Source organism: Octopus sinensis, linkage group LG6 (genome assembly GCF_006345805.1).
Source record: "Octopus sinensis linkage group LG6, ASM634580v1, whole genome shotgun sequence".
Taxonomy (NCBI): domain Eukaryota; kingdom Metazoa; phylum Mollusca; class Cephalopoda; order Octopoda; family Octopodidae; genus Octopus; species Octopus sinensis.
The window spans coordinates 2,704,391-2,724,617 of record NC_043002.1 but is presented as its reverse complement, the minus strand read 5'-3'; positions in this window follow the sequence as shown (position 1 = coordinate 2,724,617).

Here is a 20,227-nt window from a genome sequence, read left to right as displayed (position 1 = left end):
GTCGATCGCGTACCTCTTGGTATATTTGCTCCATTTTGGTCAGAATTGATTGAAAGTAGATCACAGAATAAAACAGTGTGCCAATTGCTTAAGGCATATTGAGAAGCTGCACCACTAATAAAATGGCTGTATTATTGCTAGTCCGTTTTGACAATCTTTGTACAGTTCTTATTAGTTCCATTGAGTTTCCCTGTTTTATTATTTTCTTTCGACAAGCATTAACATTTGTGCATAAAGAAAAGATTCTATACATTTCTTTCATATTCTGTCCTACTATTGATCTACGAAAACAGAAAGATATGCAAAAGATAAAAAAAAAATTAATTAGAATAGGAAATCTTTCATCTCATCTATCAAAGTTTCAAACGATGAAGCTATAGAAAAATAAGATTCCTCTTTGAATTGTCGATAGTTACTGAAATATGCCAATTGAATGTAATTGTGTGTTTAAAATGACTGAAGCTGTAGAGACGAAGAAGATAAAAAAATATTGATTTGGAGACAGCGTGTTGTTTACAAATAGAATACTTCTAACGCCATTTTCTAATTGGAGCAGCCAAAAGGATAAGACAATGGTTTTTGGAATTATTAGTCGTCATTTCGTATTCTGGTGCTGATGCGATTTTAACTGCTTAGTTTCCAGGGAAGTATGACAAGATGATAAGGGAAGCTGCGAACCATTTGATGAAGTGTACATTTTATTCAGTAAGTAAATCCCTGGCGGAAGTTGTGTTCACCACAAGAAGCAATATTTCTAATTAGATTTTCGTTTTGTTTTCTAGTTTATTATTATTATTTTTGTTTTATACGATCTGATAACATTTTCTGACAAAAGACAGATAAAGACGATATTATTTATACTTACAAAACAGTGATTGGCGATGTTAGATCGAATGACTGACGTGACTAACCAACCTTTTAAAACCACAACCACAAAATCATCAGAAGTCGTCTTCATAATCTTCCTACTACTCCAACCATTTTTCCTGTTTTATATACTTGTTAAGTAACTGGCATTCGTTGCTCACAGCGGAACAGCCCGCTTATGAAATCAAGTACTCGAGTACTCCTTAGACACGTGCACCATTAACGTAGTTCTCGGTGAGATTCAGCTTGATGTTGCATGTAACAGAACTGGCCCTTCGAGATACAGGGGCCACTCATTTTGGCCAGCTTAGTGGAACGGAGCAACGTTATAAAAAGTGCCTTGCTCCAAAAGACACAACATCTTGCTGAGTATCGAACTCATGGTCTTACGATTGTGAGCCGGCTGCACCTAACCACTTACTCACGCACCTTCATATGTTAAGTACATAGTTAAAGTATGTACTAATCAAGTGCTGGAGTCGGTTTAATCGATTACAACCTTCCATAAAATGTGTGGCCTTGTATCTATGCTTAAATAGTTATTCATGTTTACATATAAATAAGCAAATTAAATGGTGTTTAATAAGATAAATATTTTATAATCATACTTAATAATTACATTATCTCAAGTTAGTCACACGCATAATCTAAGAGCGTTAGTTTTCATAATAAACAATTTGTTTTCGCGATTTATTGGAAAATATCATTATGATTTAATCGTAAAAATATTTTTCTTAATGCGATTTAAAGTAGGACTTAATCCTTTCAAAACAACAACGAAAACTAATTCTAAACAATCTTCTTTAAATGCTTGCATTCATTCAGGTGAATCGCATTTAGACGATAATATTATTATTAATTCTCTTTTTAATCTCTACTTAATCCCTATTTTTCATTTTTAATTATAATTTTCTCATATTGAAATGAAATCACAAATATTCTTTTGATTTTGTTTCAAGTGTCGAATCTCAAACTGATGTACTTAACCATTTTTATGGTGCCATTGAACACTGTTATACGGTGCTGTAATACAAAATTATAATTGAGGGTGTCTTGTAGGAACTATCATCTAAAAATTTTAATGAATTGTTTTCGAGGAAAATTAAATTAAATACAGTAATTTATAACAAGAGAAAACAAAGCCGTGCAACATTTGGGTAAAGCGATCATCGATAACTTTTGAAGTTAGTAGTAAACGTTGGTGTTGTTCAGACGTTGTTTTAGTGTTCATGCCTCTCCAAAAAGAATTAGATTAACTCAGTGAGATCAATCAAAATGAAGAAACAAAATTGAATTAAAGGTAGGAATCGATATAATATGGAAGCAAGATAAATATGTATAACGAACTGGCAGGAACTTGTGAAGCAGCGTTTTAAATCTCTAACAGTATTTGGCTGCTCTTCTTTCTCCTCTTCCTCCTTCAGCGCTGAGAAGGGAAGTTTAATGGTTGAAATCTCTCTGCCTTAATACCGAGTGGTGATGTACCTTAACAAAAACACAAATCAATATATTCGTTTTGAAATTAAGATAAAAGTAATTTAAAAACGCAGAAAATGAAAGAAAATAAATTTTTAGGGGAGAAAAAAATAATACCGAATCAATAATCTCTAATTGACTATTCTGAAGAGAAATCATATCTTGTTCATTTATTTCATCATTAAAAAAGTATTCCAACAAGAAGAACACGAATAAAAACAAAATGTGTCATGTTTCGGGCTTCCAGAATTATGAAGTAGATACTATGGGAAAAAAAAACTAAGCAGAGATGGTGGTGATCCGATTTGAACTCTCATAATTTTGGTTCAAACCTTTTGTGTTTTACCGCACTCGTAGCATTTGTGAACGACGGAAACCTGCATTTTCACACCTACGGCTGCTATCTCTTGCTTTGCCTCTAACTCCTTACACGTTCCCATCTCTATATTAATGGTGTTCTCCTAGTTGTTCCTTCCATCTACATAAGTTATTACGCTGATGACATCAATCTTCATTCAGTCATCCCTGTACAGACATCAATCACATCAATCACATCAATCACATCGGGTACGTTGTTACTCCTCAGCCTTCTTAAACTGCCACACGACAGGAAACTATTGCACTGCACGCAATGATATGATGTTGATAATGATACTACTACTACTACTACTACTACTACTACTACTACTACTACTACTACTACTACTACTACTACTTTCTACTATAGGCACAAGGCCAGCAATTTTGGAGAAGGGATTAAGTCAGTTACATCGGCACCAGTACTCAATTGGTAATTATTTTATCGATCCCAAAAGCATGAAAAGTAAAGTCGACCTCAGAACGTAAAGACAGACGAAATACCTCTAAGCGTTTTGTCTGATACACTAACGTCTCTGTCAGCTCGCTGATTTAGAAAATTATAATAACAATAATAATAATAATAATAATAATAATATTAATAATAATAATAATAATAATAATAATGATGATAATAATAATAATAAACTAAAACAGCAACGGACCATGATAAAACGATGGCAAGAAAAGCCCCTACATGCCAAATATTGGACTGAACTAAATACAAAAGAAATAAGCAAAGAAAAATCCCAGCAATAGTTGAGAAGCTCAGGACTCAAAGCAGAGACAGAGGGATTTTTAATTGCAGAACAAGACCAAAGCCTCCCCACCAGAAATTACCAAAAACATGTAATGAAAAGAAATATAACAAGTAACTGCAGAATATGTGGAGATGGACAAGAAACAATAAATCATATTATCTCTGGCTGCCCAGTCCTGGCTAAGAAGGAATATATTCACAGACACGACAGAGTTGGGACCTATATACACTGGAAACTATGCCAACATTATGGAATAACAACAGAAAAAAGATGGTATAGGCACACACCAGAAAAGGTCACAGAAAACGAGAAAGCAACCATACTCTGGGATATGCCGATACACACAGATAGAGAAATTAAGGCCAACAGACCAGATATAGTTATCAGAGATATTGAAGAAAAAAAATTGCTTTCTAATTGATGTATCAATACCAGCAGATGACAACGTGTCTCTAAAAGTAACTCGAATGTGGAATCTAAAAACAGAAACAATTCCTATCATTGTAGGTGCATTAGGTATGATAAAAAATATTCAGACAAATACATAACAAAAACACCAGGACTTACAAACACATATAACATACAGAAAATTGCACTACTAGGCACTGCACACATCCTACGCAGAACACTTTCAATACAGTAACCATCAGAGCATCACAACAAATCACAGCACAAACCCAAGGCACATAGAGCTGCGCTCGGTGGTGAAGTGAAAGCACGATATAAAAAAAACCCTACTAAATGATAATAATAATAATAATAATAATAATAATAATAATATTTGGTGCAAAAGATTGGCTACAGCAAACATTCTGTTCAATATCATAGACTTGCCTGTCAGTTGTTTGACCGTAACTAGTTGAGCATGTCCCTTAGTGGCTGACGATATGTGCATCTCTGATCACGAGCAGAAGTAGTGGGGGAGCATCATAGCCAACTGTCGAGAGGGATTCTTTGGGGTTTGAATAATTCACCTCTGGGGCGTTTCGTTCAACATACTTAAACAATCCTTATTCAAGGACCGTTTGAGCGGGATGGGTTACTCGAACTGAAGAAAGTTTTAACTGGGCCCCACCTGCAAGGTAATGTGCGCGCATATGGTTGTGATACATGTGCCTAGTGTACCCTTATCAGACGGGTAGTCATGATGGGTATACAGGGCTTCGTATATTTTACCCCAGTGTCACTTTGATGGTATGCGCTGCTCATTCAGTAATAATAATAAAGCATTAAGGACTAACTACGTGATATACAAAATCGACAACACTACCAACAGCGACAAATGCAGAATGTGTGGTGAGAAGGGTGAAAGGGTATGGCACATAGCGCATGCCCGAAATTGGCACAGCACGAATATAAAATACGACATGACAATGTGGCAAGAATGATTCATTGGGAACTCTGTGGAAATCAGGGCCTACAAAGAGCAAAGACGTGGTATGAGCAAACCCCAGAAAGAGTCACCGAGAATGAGAACTGCAAAATCCCGTGCGATGCTATGATACAGGGCGATCACCTGACCAGACATGAGAAACCGGACATTATTGTGGTGAATAAGAAAGAAATAACATGCATGATAATCGACACAGCATGCCCCGGTGACAACAGGGTCAAAGAGAAAGAAGAAGAAAAAATAAACAATTATGGCGATTTGAAGTGAAAAATACGAAGGTTGTGGTCAACGAAGAGAGTAGACGTGATGCCAATAGTAATTGGTGCATTTGGAAGTATCAGCACTCAACTACCAACTTGGCTGAAAAAAATTGGTGCAAGTGTGAAGGTAGAACACCTACAAAAATCAGCATTGCTTGGAACTGCAAGAATTCAGGGTTCTTGAAGCATGACCAGTAAAACAAGTGTCACCTTAGTCTGCTGGCTGTGGACAGCTGACACTTTCCATCTTACCCAGCAAATAAGCTGAGACTTTTCATCAAATAACAATAATGATAACAATAGCAACAACAACAATCATTTCTGCCTTAGAACAAGGCCTGAAATTTGAGGGGAGAGGGATAATCGATTACATCGACCCCGGTACTAAATTTATCGACTCCGAAAGGGTGAAAGGTAAAGACGGTGTCGGCAGAATTTGAACTCAGAACGTAGCGGCAGAGGAAATACATATTTCTTTACTACCCACAAGGGACTAAATACAGAGGGGACAAACAAGGACAGACAAATGGATTAAGTCGATTACATCGACCCCAGTACGTAACTGGTACTTAATTTATCAACCCCGAAAGGATGAGAGGCAAAGTCGACCTCAGCGGAATTTGAACTTAGAACGTAGCGGCAGACGAAATACGGCTACGCATTTCGCCCGGCGTGCTAACGTTTCTGCCAACTCAACAGCAACAACAACAATAATAATAATAATAATAATAATAATAATAATGGTTTCAAATTTTGCCACAAGGGCAGTAATTTTTGGGGAAGTAATGAGTCGATTACATCGACCCCAGTGCGTAACTGGTACTTAATTTATCAACCCTGAAGGGATGAAAATCAAAGTCGACCTCGGTGGAATTTGAACTCAGAACGTTTTGGCAGACGAAATACCGCTAAGCATTATACTCGGCTTGCTAACGATTCTGCCAACTCGCCGCCTTAACAACAACAGCAATAATAATATTAATAATAATATTAATAATAATAATAATATTAATAATAATAATAATATTAATAATAATAATAATATTAATAATAATAATAATGTTTTCTATTATAAGCACAAGGCCCGAAATTGTGAGGAAGGGGGCTAATTGATTACATCGACTCCAGTGCATAACTGGTAGTTAATTTATCGACCCCGAAAGGATGAAAGGCAAAGTCGACGGCAGCAGAATTTGAACTTAGAACGTAGCGATGAGCGAAATACCGCTAAGTATTTCGTCCTGCGTGCTAACGATTCTGCCAGCTCGCCGCCTTGCAACAACAACAATAATAATAATCACCGTGATCACCGTGACCGACCAGGCTATCAGATGTTGCTACACATCGCTGGTCACAATGCGCTTCGCATTGTTTTAGCCTTCAAATGACGCCACCCCGCAGGCTAAGCGAGCAGGCCAACAGAAGAAAAAGTGAGAGAAAGTTGTGGCGAAAGAGTACAGCAGGGATCGCCACCACCCCCTGCCGGAGCCTCGTGGAGCTTTGGGTGCTTTCGCTCAATAAACACCCACAACGCCAGGTCTGGGAATCGAAACCACGATCCTACAACTGCGAGTCCGCTGTCCTAACCACTGGGCCATTGCTCCTCCAATAATAATAATAATAATAATAATAATAATAATAATAATAATAATAATAACAATAATAATAATAATAATAATGATATATAATACCCAAGCTGTACTTGAGAAGATATCTATGACATTGTTTTTAAAGAAGCAAAATATGCTCAGTTAGTGTGAATGTGCGCTGATGTAAAGTGAAGTTCTAAGCATTCAGCTAAAGACTGCGTGTTTCTTAGTGGTGAAGTTTGAATTGAAACTTCGATACAGCAAAACTAAATATATTTTTCTATTTTAAATTTATTCTCCATTGCTGCAGGCTATTACTCACGTGACATGTTATTTGGAGCGAGCCATGCTTTACCGTTTCTAAGCAATCGAACCGACTGAATTTCCTTTTCATGTTTCTTTGCCAAAATATGTATAATATTGAAAATTACCTTAGAGCTATATTAATTCAATATTTCTCTAAGCAACGTTGCATAATAACGGAGAAGCATATAAAGTCGGCATCTTTCAACGAATATTTCGTCATTCTTCTTTCCGAACAAAACACCCGCAATCTTTTCAGTATCGCCCGGGGGTTTCTTATTTCCGGTTCCTGTAAATGTATTTCAATAAAGTTTACTTACTGAGATATCAGCTTTGTGTGAAAAAAAAAGACAACAGCAAAAAAACAAAAAACGAGGCAAAAACAACAACGATATCACAGGAAGACGAATGCCTGTAGGTAGAGGCACGACTATCACACACAGAGGCGTGGAAGTTTGAGAAAGAGAAGCGAGCGTGTAAAGTGCAACCAAAGAGTTTTTCTTGGAGAGAAACGAAGTAAATCCATGAGGAAGCGACTCCATAGAGTAGCATTCCTCTCCGAGAACTGCACTGATTATGCCACACAGTGGCCAACAAGTGACTAAATTGGGGACATCATACGTAATATGTAATGGGCAAATATGTAAACTATGGTGGACCGATACAATCCGAAATTGTAATGGATGCAGTGGTCAGATATGCCATGTTTTTATCGATAATCTATGGTCGGATGTCAGTGGGAGAATGTATAAGGGTTTTGCGTTGTTTACATCTGTCATCTGGTCTATCAGCTTCAGCTAAATGGCTATCTGTCAACTACAGTTTTATATATGTATATATATATATATTATATATATATATATATATATATATATATATATATATATTATATATATAATATATATATATATATATATATACACATATATATACATATATATATATATGCATACACACACACACACACACATACACACACACACACACAACACACACATATATATATATACATATACGTACATACATATATATGGAAAAGTTGATTACACTGGTGGTGCTCCAGCTTAGTCACAACCTTTCTTCAAACTAATTAAAAAGTTTTTCTTTCTCTAAGATCCCTCATAACAGATAAAATATGAAACAAGAAAAGACTTGCAATCATTTGTGCGCAACACGGCAATTTAGTAATTGCCAACTTTCTACAGGTTGCAAGATTTTTTGTACAAGTTTAGATGGAATTGGACGTCTCAGGCTGGAGCGCTTCAAGTGTATCAAGGAGAAAAAAAATATTCTGAATGTTAAGAAACTATAACCAACAGGTTCAAGACAATATTGATGATAATCCCAGAAAATCAATGAGATCCATATTGCTAAAGAACTTCAGCTATCAGAGTGGATTATCAGAACTATGGTACAAGGACAATCGATACAAGTGGTTTGTATTGATGAAAGGCCATTTCATGTCTGCAGAGACACAGGAAAAAGTCTTGGATCCACATGAAGCGGTTACTTAACAAGGTTAAAGACGCTTACGAATATCGCATACTTTGGATCTTGTCTAATATATGGATTATATTAGAGGAGAAATCAAAACCAAGGCAGAATGAGTATCTCAAGTCATTTAGAATAACTTAATTAGGGTCAGGTGACTTTGAAGTCTTACAGCTGTTTCTGCGATAACCCAAGTGGTAGGTTAGCATGTCCACGCACTGGGTATTTATTCCATCATCAGAGACAAGGTATGAATATTTTAGACGGGGAAAATTTACAGTTTACAACGAATAAAATAGATTCACAATCTATAAGGAATAAAATAGAAGAATAAAAAGTAAAAGTAGTTAGCAGAATACAGGCGGCAGAATAATGTTCACAACTCATTTTATTGCAGAAAATATGGATGTTGGTCGGTGCTTCCATGAAGGTACAGGTCCTTAGTTAAAATCCAAGGTAAATCCAGGCGCTATTTTAATCCCAGTTGTTATATGTAGGGGCCCTGGGTACCGTCAACAACAGACTTAACATTTCCATTGTTGAGATTGGTGTAATTACAGGAGTTGAATTGATTCAGAAACACGCTCTATTGGGAACAGTAAGGATTGTAAGAGAGTTCCTTGATATCAAAGGAAACTGGTTGTGACCCGGTTTCTGGGACACTGATTTCGAATGTAAAACATTCGTGCACGTCATGAATAAAAACAACAATAGTAGTAGTAGTAGTAGTAATAGTAGTAGTAATAATAATAATAATAATAATAATAATAATAATAATAATAATAATAATAATAATAATAATAAAGATAATACCAACAAATAGTCATGAAGGAAGGCGAAAAGGTAGATAAATACAACCGTCTTAAGTACGAAATAACCCGACAATAGAAAATGAAGAAGGCGAAGACTGCCAATCATTGTTGGTTCCTTGGGAAAAGTATCAGAATTCATAAAGGAGAATATAAAGGAAATTAGGAGAGAGAGTGACCAGTGGAACTGTTACAAAAGGTTTGCCTGCTTGGCATGGCCAGAATAGTCAGGAAAGTATTAGAGAGCTGAAAAGAATGGATAGCATGTTACCGTAGGCTGCAGGCAGTAAGCCCGCTACGCATGCAAGATGCCAGGAGTTCCAACAAAAGCCTTTGACAAAGAGAAAATAATACTAACAACAACAACAACAACAACAACGACGACGACGACGACAATGCCCTGATGTTGTACCAAGCAGTGGCTCTCATGGCTTCTGATCTTAACAGATTGGAAGTGTTATCATGTACATTGTTTTGTCTTGGTATAAAAGATGGGCTACATCAAATATTCTGCTTAATACCACAGATTTGCTTGTCAGTTGTTTGACCTTAACCAGTTGACCATGTCCCTTAGTGGCTGACAATATGTGCATCTCTGATCACGAGCAGAAGTAGTGGGGGAGCATCATAGCCGTGTGTTGGAGGTTTAGATAATTCACCTTTGGAAACATGGGTGTTTCGTTCAACATACTTAAACAATCCTTATTCAGGGACCTTTTGAGCGGGATGGGTTACTCGACCAGAAGAAAATTCTAACTAGGCCCCACCTGCAAGGTGATGTGCTGTTTATCTTGATATGAGATCACAATGTCGCGCACACATGGTTGTGATGCATGGGGCTGATGTACCCTTATCAGACTGGTAATCATGATGGGTAAACTGGGCTTCGTATATTTTACCCCAGTGTCACTTTGATGGTATGCACTGCTCTCTCACTCAATAATAAAATTAATAGTAGTAGTAGTAGTAGTAGAAGGGACAAGCGTAGATACGTAGGAGAGTAATCACCATGAAAGTGATCAAAGTAACGAGTGGCGCTCATGAGCGATCACTGAAAGCAAAACAATCGCAAGAAGTAATCTAGATATTACAAAAGAAACAATTCGAGGACTCTGCAACTTGAAAAGATCTCAAAATTCTGTTTTGTATATTTAAGGAGGAGACGTGAGGTGTAAGATGTTTTATATGAAAACTATGGATTTGGAGAAAAGACCTGAATGGTTTAGTGAGGATAAACCCATCTTCCTATCCGCAACTTATGGATCGAGAAATCCTAAATACTTTAGGTTATAACATACGTGATACACCTTACGAGGCCTTAAATGCAAAAATATCGCAGCAGAGAAATAAAGACTCAGAAAAATATCCAGTTTGTTTCCAAAAGCTTATGTGAGAACAATTGTTGATTATTAAAGACATAAACGAAGAGAGTAGAAGAAGACTAGTTCGGGTCTGGTGTGCATCGGCCACCAGATGTCTTTTGATAGTCTTCTCCACATATTAATATTGGGTATATGAGCAGTAAATGAAGTAGCGACAATAATAAGTTGATATATTTAACACGTCATGAGAAAATGGTAGACACTTTTGCAGATGTAGTCAAGAAAGAAGAATATTCCAAGGCAGTTCTCCCACTTTACCTCGTTTAACTGACATGTTTAATGTGAGTGAAGGCGAATATAAAACTGTAGAAGGATCAACCATCATGTGTTGTATATGGACGACATAAAGTTCTATGCTGCTGTTGATAAATAACTAAAAGAACCGCTACAGACAGATTACACAGATTGCAATTGATACAAAATTCAGATTAGGAAATTGTACCAAAGTAATCATGAAGAGAGGGAAATTCATTAAAATCACTGTCTTGTTAAATAAAGAAACTGAAGTTAGAGAAATAGACCAAACACTTAAGGCATAAAAAGGATATAAAAAACAACCTGACTGAGTATAACATACAAAAATGAAGAAAGAAGATTTCAGATGTATTAGATTACTTCTTAAACCAGAGGTAGATGAAAAACAAAGAGAAGATAATAGGTATCAATAATTTAGCTGTAATAATATTCTAAACTAGATACTAAATGAATTAGAAAAAATAGAAAGTAAAAAATGACTGTATTAAAAATAAACAATATAAATGGCAGGAAGATAATATTTATGGTGAATATAAGAAGTTTTATGCAATGAGAAAACTATTATAACGCATCCGCTGTAGAACGAGATAAATGGCTGGTTAAGCATAAAGGCAAAACTAATGGGAATAACTACAAAGCCCGCACCAAACATTAAAAAAAAGAAGAAAAAAAACTGTTTTCTGTGTTTTCTTTTGAAAACCAACAGATACAGAGACTGGTATCGGAATTATGTGTGATGGAGAAAAACTGACAAAATAACGAAATTGTGAAAAGGTGAATGAAGAATGTGAAGCTAAAAGTATGAAAAAAAAAATCTCTCTGGAAAATAGTGAAAGTAAACGGGGTAGAAATGGAGGAAAGTGGCAGAACAGGGTGGGAGGAAAATGCAAGTTAAACGGGGTTGGTAGAAATGGAGGAAAGTGGCCAGCAGTCAGAACAGGTGGGAGGAGGAAAATGCAAGTAAACGGGGTAGAAATGGAGGAAAGTGGCAGAACAGGGTGGGAGGAAAATGCAAGTAAAAGGGGGGTGGGTGGGTGGTAGAAATGGAGGAAAGTGGGCAGAACAGAACAGGGTGGGAGGAAAATGCAAGTAAACGGGTAGAAATGGAGGAAAGTGGCAGAACAGGGTGGGGAAAGGAAAATGCAGAAACGGGGGGGGGGTTTAGAAAAGGAAGGAAAGTGGCAGAACAGGGTGGGGAGGAAAATGCAAGTAAACGGGGTAGGGTTGGTGGAGAATAGGAGAGGAAAGTGGCAGAAACGGGGGTGGGAGGAAAATGCAAGTAAACGGGGTGGTAGAAATGGAGAAGAAAGTGGCAGCAGCAGAACAGGGTGGGAGGAAAATGCAAGTAAACGGGGTAGAAATGGAGGAAAGTGGCAGAACAGGGTGGGAGGAAAATGCAAGTAAACGGGGTAGAGAAATGGTAGAATAAGGAGGAAAGTGGCAGAACAGGGTGGGAGGAAGGAGGAAAATGCAAGTAAACGGGGTAGAAAAGAAATGGAGGAAAGTGGCAGAACAGGGTGGGAGGAAAATGCAAGTAAACGGGGGTAGAAATGGAGGAAAGTGGCAGAACAGGGGGGAGGAAAATGCAAGTAAAAGGGGGAGAAGGGTAGAAATGGGGAAAGTGCAGAACAGGGTGGGAGGAAAATGAAAGTAAACGGGGGGTAGAGGTGTGGGTGGGTAGGGGGTAGAAATGGGTAGAAATGGAGGAAATGCAGCAGGCAGCAGAAGAAAAGGGGGGAGGAAAATGCAAGTAAACAGGGGTAGGGGTAGAAATGGAGGAAAGTGGCCAGAACAGGGTGGGAGGAAAATGCAAGTTAGTAGTAAACGGGGTGAATGGAGAAATGGAGGAAAGTGGCAGAACAGGGTGGGAGGAAAATGCAAGTAAAGGGGTAGAAATGGAGGAAGGAAAGTGGAGCAGAAGAACAGGGTGGGAGGAAAATGAAAGTAAAGCGGTGGTAGAAATGGAGGAAAGTGGCAGAACAGTGTGGGAGGAAAATGCAAGTAAACGGGGTGGGTAGAAATGGAGGAAAGTGGGCAGAACAGGGTGGGAGGAGGAAAATGCAAGTAAACGGGGTAGAAATGGAGGAAAGTGGCAGAACAGGGTGGAGGAAAAATGCAAGTAAACGGGGTAGAAATGGAGGAAAGTGGCAGAACAGGGTGGGAGGAAAATGCAAGTAAACGGGGTGTAGAAATGGAGGAGGAAAGTGGCAGAACAGGGTGGGAGGAAAATGCAAGTAAACGGGGTAGAAATGGAGGAAAGTGGCAGAACAGGGTGGGAGGAAAATGCAAGTAAACGGGGTAGAAATGGAGGAAAGTGGCAGAACAGGGTGGGAGGAAAATGCAAGTAAACGGGGTAGAAATGGAGGAAAGTGGCAGAACAGGGTGGGAGGAAAATGCAAGTAAACGGGGGTAAGAAGGTTAGAAATGGAGGAAAGTGGCAGCAGAACAGGGTGGAGGAAAATGCAAGTAAACGGGGGGGAAGGTAGAAATGGAGGAAAGTGGCAGAACAGGGTGGGAGGAAAATGCAAGTAAACGGGGGGGGGTAGAAATGGAGGAAAGTGGCAGAACAGGGTGGGAGGGAAAATGCAAGTAAACGGGGGTAGAAATGGAGGAAAGTGGCAGAGAACAGGGTGGGAGGAAAATGCAAGTAAACGGGGTAGAAATGGAGGAAAGTGGCAGAACAGGGGGGAGGAGGAAAATGCAAGTAAACGGGGTAGAAATAGAAAGGAGGAAAGTGGCAGAACAGGGTGGAGGAAAATGCAAGTAAACGGGGTAGAAATGGAGGAAAGTGGCAGAACAGGGTGGGAGGAAAATGCAAGTAAACGGGGGGGTGGGTAGAAATGGAGGAAAGTGGCAGAACAGGGTGGGAAGAAAATGCAAGTAAACGGGGGTAGAAATGGAGGAAAGTGGCAGAACAGGGTGGGAGGAAAATGCAAGTAAAAGGGGTAGAAATGGAGGAAAGTGGCAGAACAGGGTGGGAGGAAAAAAAAATGCAAGTAAAGGGGTAGAAGGTAGAAATGGAGGAAAGTGGCAGAACAGGGGGGAGGAAAATGCAAGGAACGGGGTAGAAATGGAGGAAAGTGGCAGAACAGGGTGGGAGGAAAATGCAAGCAAGTAAACGGGGTGGTAGGTGGTAGGGTTAGAATGGAGGAAAGTGGCAGAACAGGGTGGGAGGAAAATGCAAGTAAACGGGGGGGGTAGAAATGGGGAAAGTGGCAGAACAGGGTGGGAGGAAAATGCAAGTAAACGGGGTGGTAGAAATGGAGGAGGAAAGTGGCAGAACAGGGTGGGAGGAGGAAAATGCAAGTAAACGGGGTAGAATGAATGTAGAAAATGGGGAAAGTGGCAGAACAGGGTGGGAGGAAAATGCAAGTACAAACGGGGGTAGAAAGGTAGAATGGGGGTAGAAATGGAGGAAAGTGGCAGCAGAACAGGGTGGGGAGAGAAAATGCAAGTAAACGGGGTAGAAATGGAGGAAAGTGGCAGAACAGGGTGGGAGGAAAATGCAAGTAAACGGGGTAGAAATGGAGGAAAGTGGCAGAACAGGGTGGGAGGAAAATGCAAGTAAACGGGGTAGAAATGGAGGAAAGTGGCAGAACAGGGTGGGAGGAAAATGCAAGTAAACGGGGTAGAAATGGAGGAAAGTGGCAGCCAGAACAGGGTGGGAGAAATGCAAGTAAACGGGGGTAGAAGGGTGGTAGAAATGGAGGAAAGTGGGCAGAACAGGGTGGGAGGAAAATGCAAGTAAACGGGGGTAGAAAAGAAATGGAAAGTGCAGGCAGAACAGGGTGGGAAGAAAATGCAAGTAAACGGGGTAGAAATGGAGGAAAGTGGCAGAACAGGGTGGGAGGAAAAATGCAAGTAAACGGGGTAGAAATGGAGGAAAGTGGCAGAACAGGGTGGGAGGAAAATGCAAGTAAACGGGGTAGAAATGGAGGAAAGTGGCAGAACAGGGTGGGAAGAAAATGCAAGTAAACGGGGTAGAAATGGAGGAAAGTGGCAGAACAGGGTGGGAGGAAAATGCAAGTAAACGGGGTAGAAATGGAGGAAAGTGGCAGAACAGGGTGGGAGGAAAATGCAAGTAAACGGGGTAGAAATGGAGGAAAGTGGCAGAACAGGGTGGGAAGAAAATGCAGGAATTGAAACTGAGATTGAAAGATTCTTGATAACAGAATGAAAACTTTCACTCCAGAAATTACCCAAAAGCTTTGAATTAAGGCGAATAAATAATTGCAAATTATGTAGAAACGAGGAAGAACTAATAAGCTAGATTGACTGTGACTGCCTAGGCTTAGATGAGAAAGAGAGAAAGAGGGAGAGAGAGAGAGAGGGGGGCACTGGAACTTATGTCATTATTAAGAGATATGAAAATCAGGAAAAGCTTAGGCCACAGGGCAATCACAAATCTGTAATTTTATACAATAAAGAAGTCTTAAGGTTAATCCCAGCGGATTTATTTGTTAAACAGCGTCAAAAATTAAAATGCTTTCTATTGGAAATATCTGTCGCGACAGAGACTGTGGCATCTCTTATAAAAACAAAATAGAGACATTATCCAAATAAAGAGATTTAGAAGTCGAGATAACCAGAATGTGGGTATAAGAATTGGAAACGGTACTAATAACAAGTAGCAAGACAATGATTAAAAGCATAGATAAATATGCAAAGCTTCAGGACCTACAGATGGGCCCAGCACACAGATAATAGCAGCACGGGGCACGGCGAACACATACAGGGGCTGCAAAAGTAGGGATACAGTTATGAAAAAGAAAAAGAAAACACGTGCAATACTCATTTATTTTTATAAAAAATTAAACGTTACTATAATAAAAACTGACTATATCTATGCTGTTATTATACCATGGTTATAAAGACGGGGAGAAACGTTAGCACGCCGGGTGAAATGTTTTGCGGTATTTCGTCTGCCGTTACGTTCTGAGTTCAAATTCCGCCGAGGTCGACTTTGCCTTTCATCTCTTCGGGGTCGATAAATTAAGTACCAGTTAAGTACTGGGGTTGATGTAATCGACTATTCCCCTCCCCCAGATTTCAACCCTTGTGCTTGTAATAGAAAGGATTGTATCATAGTTATGATAATAAATGCATTATTATGATTAATGAGACTGAAAATATCAAAAATGAGGCTAATTTAATGTGCTAATAATAATTTTAATGAATTAAGTATTATAACATTGATGTGATACTTATTGTATATCGATTTTCGCACCACCCGTGTAATGTAAAGCAGCAATTATAAACACCAAAACGAAACATTGCACATATGTAAGGGGCACAGAATTGTGTTTTGTGGTGCACAGAAGGTACATAGTAAAAATTAGACTTAACAGGAGCACTCAGAGAGCGCAAACCTCCGCCAAAGCAACACCAACGCCCTCTCAATGATTAGCCGGAAATGATTTTTGAAATGAGAATATCTGAAATAAACTTAACTGCTCTCACAAACGAGAAAACTAAAAATGAACACGACCGCTATCTAAAATTAAGTAAAAAACAAGAAAAATAATCCAGAATTCTTACTCGGTACTGAATCGATTCCAAAATCTAATCAGTTTGTGCCAGTCACGAGGCCAAACATCCATGAAAGTTTCATCCGAGTCCATCCAGCGGTTCTTGAGATATCTTGTCCATGGACAGACAAACAAACACGACTGAGAACAATACCCCTGCCTTCGCTAAGGCGGGGGTAATAATAACGTTTCAAAATTTTGGCACAAGGCCAGTAATTTTAAGGGACCAGGTAATTTGAATTCAGAACGTGAAGTGTCAGAAGAAATGCCCCTAGGCGTGGTGTCCGACGCATCTGCGATTCTGCCAGCGCCCCTCCTCTATCAACAACAAGAACGACAGCAACAACAACAATATTCCTTTCTACTCCAGGCAGAAGGCCTGGAATCTTGGGGAAGGAGTTAAGTCGGTTACATCGACCCCAGTACTCAACTGGTATTTATTTCATCGACTCCGAAAGGATGAAAGGCAAAGTCGATCTCAGCAGCATTTGAACACAGAACGTAATGAATGGCAGACGAAAGGCCGCGAAAGTAATTTGCCAGACGCCATCACGATTTTGCCAGTTGGCCGCTTTGACGACGACGACGACGACGACGACGATGACAACAACAGTAGTAGTTGTTGTTGTAGTAGCAGCAGCAACAACAGCAGCAGCAGAGAAAAAACATCATCATCATCGTCATCATCATCATCATCATCATCATCGGCAGCAGCAGCAGCAGCAGCACAGTAGTAGTTGTTGTTGTTGCAGTAGCAGGAGCAACAGCAGAGAAAGACTAGCAGCAGCAGCAGTAGTAGTAGTAGTAGAAGTAGTAGTAGTAGCAGCAGCAGTAATAAGAACAACACCCGTAGATTAGAAACTCATCGATAACTATTTATCATTTATTGATTTGCTTCAATCGGTTCGATGTCAATAGACGAATCGAACACATTTTATTGAATCGAAAGAAACGGTAAAGAAATTTAGTCCTCAGAAGGAGTCGAAGTAGAAATCTGTAAAGCTAAGAGTCTTCCATCCTCTACCGTCTGCTCCAATGAATCCCTTCCAACCAGCATCTGCTGCTCTCCCCCAAACTCCCAACCTGCTGCTCTCCTTCAATTTCTCAACACACATCCACCATCGCCTTTATCTGCGCATTTCTCATAATATCCCTTATTTTCTCTGTATCGAAGCCAAAGCCACGAGACCAACAACTGTTCGGCAACGTTGTAGCTGCTTCGATGCATTTCTAGCTGTCAACACCTTTCATGATATAACTTCACTATTTTAACAGCTACTTAGGCATCACCTCTTTCTGAAATGTCTACAACAGAGATGCTAGCACTTAGCACAGAATGAATGTGTCACGATTTCGTTTAAAATCTCACCTGAGACTGCAGCTTTGCTCTCTAGCAGGTCTGCTGTTTATAAGACAGTTGATAGTAGTTAAAGAAGATCAATGAGTTCTGACGTTTCATGTTTGGAACCTCAAGGTTATGGATTCACAATTACAATGGTAGGCTATCATGGAAACTTATTTAAACTTCAGAATCACGCATGCGCACACACGCACACAGAGTACGCATGGAATTCAATAGAAATGAACATATGCTAAAAAATAGTTAAAAGAGAAACCAATTTCTGAATGTGTGGAATTGAATAAAAATAATTTTATGGAGCTACACGTACGCGCACATACGCATACGTACAGACAGATACGAATGCATACACTCACGTACACAAGCACATAAATATAAAGACACTCCTGTACATGCTTGTAATGTGTAATGGAGATGAGCAAAAGTACTCGATACGTGGTGTAGAGTATAGTTATATTTACTTGGCTGAAACCGAACACCCATCTTAAACGTCTCATTTATACACCCATTCAAAGGGCAGTACAGAAGACTGTAAGAATTGTCCCTTTGTCCAAAGAAAGTTCAAGGATTCACCTTTTTATTGGCCAAGACACGTGAATCGCTTATAAGGGGCAGCAGCTTTCTCCAGAATGGAAGCAGTATTCATACAAGGAGACAGTTTTCAGAATTAGAAAATCACAAAAACTATAATTACTAACAAAAATAAGCAAAATTGATGGTAGCAGCAGCAGCAGTAGCAGTAGCAGCAGCAGCAGCAGCAGTTGCAGTAGTAGTAGTAGTAGTAGTAGTAGTAGTAGTAGTAGTAGTAGTAGTAATTATGCAGTACCAAGCAGTGGCTCTTATGGCATCTGCTCTTATCTGATTGAAAATGCTATCATGTTTTGTTTTGGTGTAAAAGATGGGTGACGGCAAATATTCTGCACAATAGCACAGATTTGCTTGCCAGTTGCTTGATCTTGACGAGATGAAGATGTCCCTTGGTGGCTGACGATGTGTGCGTCTCTGATTGCGAATACCACGGCTTGTAGTAGACACGGCGTTCCTAACTTACAGGCGATGCTGGAACTTTTTCCGCCTTCATCTCATACATACATACATACATAGCAGGCAGAGAGTATGTATATCAACGGCTTGTCTGTCTCCCCTATCTCTAATGATGAGTGTCACAAGTGCGTCGGAATGGATGAGAACGTTGAATACGTCGGTGTTGTGACTAAAGCTAGAATAACAGAAGCTTGGAAGAGAAACAGGAAACATACCAGCAAAAAGCAATGGATGGGTACATCTTCCGTAAGCTAGAGGCAACAACAACATTGGCAGGAAGAGTAGCTTCTCCTGGACCTGAGATAGATGCATTACATCCCACTTAGAAGGATATACCTTCACTGTCCAGGAACGGGAGATAGTTACTAAATACCCGATAAACAAGAGGGATAAAGATATAACCAATCCTTCACGTTGTGATAATAAAGTCGACTCTATTCTGCCAGTGTGGAAGATATCAGCCACATCATCAGTAGCTGCGGTGAAATGTCTACAAGAACCTACCTGCCCCTGAGACGTGATATAGTTGCAAGGACCGTTTATAAGGACAGCTCTGACATATACATCAAAGGCATGTCAGAACCAGCAGGAATTCGCGCCTTTAAAAACCTAGGAATTCTCCAATGAAAACATCAATTCGGTGCAAATATAACAGACATGATATTGTTCCATGGGACAAGGAACAAAAGACATGCACTGTTGTAGTGGTCAGCTGCCCAGCGGATGTGAATGGACAATAAAAAATACAGGAAAAGAGAAGATTTATGGCGAATTAATGTGGAACTTACAGCTCTTATATGGTTAGATACCAACAAATTTGCACAAAAACTAGAAATACTCGGTTTTACAGAAAAAAAGCAAAAGAAACTGACCAATCTATTAGCGAGTTATAAGACATTTAGCTTTTTTTTCTTCATTAGATTCTGAGTTCGTACCACGACAAGTTTACTTTTGTTTTCATTCCCTTGTGGGTCTTAAAGTTAGTTCCTGCAAGGCACCGAATCAATTCATTCTGTGATATTTCTTTTCTAGAAACTCATATTTAGTAAACCTCTTTGAGGCGTTGGCTAGAATTTCATAATTAGAGACCCCACCCAAACAAGAAACAATCTGTTTCAGTAAAGCAACACAAACACAACTGGAACTGTGAGATTCTTTCATTAAAATTCTTTACACGAAGCTTATAAACCATGAAATGTTCTGAAAATTGATCTTGTTATTTTTGTTTTTACTCTAGACCAAGAAATTGTGCGAGAAATAATTCTTATAAAAGGACTCAATCCTTGCTCTGTAGAATATGCCAAGATATAAATCTTAGTTTTATTTACTCTGTATTTATTTCACACTACTTC